Genomic DNA, 1889 nt, shown 5'->3' on the forward strand with positions numbered 1-1889 from the left:
TCACCCGCGCTTTCATCGCCGGATGAGTCGTCCGGTGTGGCGCACCCAGCCGCATCACCACCGGCCGTGGCGGGCAATTCCAGTCGGCGTCATGGGCTGAGCTGACCGCGCTCCGGAGCTGCTCACACATCCGCACAACCAGCTATCACCAGCCATCGAACGGGCTCGTCGAGCGGATGCACAGGCAGCTCAAGACGGCCCTGCGCTGCGCGGCCACGCCCCGGTGGACGGACGCCCTGCCGCTGGTGCTGCTCGGCTTCCGGTTAGCACTCAAGACCGACCTCCAGTGCAGTGCCACCGACCTCGTCTACGCCGCTCCGCCGGGCGAGTTCTTCGACTCAGCACGGACTGCCCAGACACCAGCCCCGGCGTCGTACGCCGCCCAGTTGCACCGCACCATGCAGGCGCCGCGACCGACAACGCCCCGGCGAACGACCGACGCGCACAGTTTCGTTCCAAGCGCGCTCGCGGACGCGTCACACGTGCTTGTCCGGCATGAGGCTGTGAAGCCGCCGCTGTTGTGGCCCTGCGACGGCCCGTTCCTGGTCGTGAGCTGCGCGGAGAAGACCGTCACCGTCGACCGGGCACCAGCCAGGATACCGTGTCCGTCGACCGCGTGAAATCAACGTTCATGAAAGATGGCCTAGCACTACTGAGCGGCGGACGCCCCCGGTCTCTGCCGACGCTAGCGCCGCGTCCGCCTCCCGATGACGGCCCGCTGCTGCTGCTCCTACCGCGCCAGTGCCCCGCCGGCCTGCGAGCCGAACCGACCGCTCCCCGCCCCTGAGCGGTGCGGTCGCCCTAACTGCCAACGCGCCTGCCATGACGCCTTCCATCCTCCGCACGAGCTCGGGACGTGCGGCGCACCCGCCAGTGCGTCACCGCCCCATCCACTTCGTGGGCGTGTCTTGGGGGAAGAAGCACTGTAGACGGCGTCACCTGCAAGCGGCGGCGTAGGCGGCGCCACCGCCGCGGGTAGCGTCATGAAAGTTACAGGCAGCGCTACTGAAAATGCGCCTGCCGCCCACTTCGCTGGATGTTATCGGGCCTTATGCAGTAACAGGCTTCACCAAAAATGAATCATGTTAACTCCACCGGCTGTACCTATAATCGCTTCCTATAAATAATGGATCAAACTCACTTACCAGTGTTAGTGTACTTTTAAGTGGAAAAGACTGCCCCACACAACACGGTTTCTCTGTTTGGTAAATACGCTGCTCAAATCGTCATTGTTCGATTACGTTATCGCATCATGCATAACATTGATTAAGAGCACGTTGACCATAACATCTGAAAATCGTGCTCACGAACACCTGGATGTGAACGACTGAACAGTTATATTATTTTTGGCCTTGATCGCCACATGGCTAGTTAAATGGCGGGATTGGAATGTCTTAGTATGGCGTCACGGATGCCTGGGTGCCCTTGAAATGGCCACCCCGAAGCACCCTGGACATCTTCACGGGCGTGCAGCTCAGAAACTAGACGGGTTTAGGTTTTAGGACGCGTGTACACGCTCCCTAGGTTTTATGAGAAGGTCTGTGAACTGCACCGAGCGATCTTCAAGCCTATTTCAGTTAAAAAATCCCCTACAAATGTGGAACACTCCCTCTAAATATCTACGTAAGCAGCTGCTCCATTATTTGCACGGGTGATATACCTTACGTCTTAAGTTGTGCAGCGATTGTTCTATCCACCGCCACATCGAACTTGCCAGCGAGACTTCACAGCACTCGCCTGCGCTGTTCGCCGAGGGCCAAACAAAACTAGGGAAATTTCGAAGGTAGCGGCAGCAAGATGCCACCGAATACCCGCAGAAGTCTTCAGGCAAAAGTCTCTAGCGACTTGGAAACGAATAGATCCGGAAGTGAGGAATGTGGTGAGAGTAG

The sequence above is a fragment of the Pollicipes pollicipes genome, unplaced genomic scaffold, assembly GCF_011947565.3.
Source record: "Pollicipes pollicipes isolate AB1234 unplaced genomic scaffold, Ppol_2.1 Scaffold_4295;HRSCAF=5057_pilon_pilon_pilon, whole genome shotgun sequence".
NCBI lineage: Eukaryota > Metazoa > Arthropoda > Thecostraca > Pollicipedomorpha > Pollicipedidae > Pollicipes > Pollicipes pollicipes.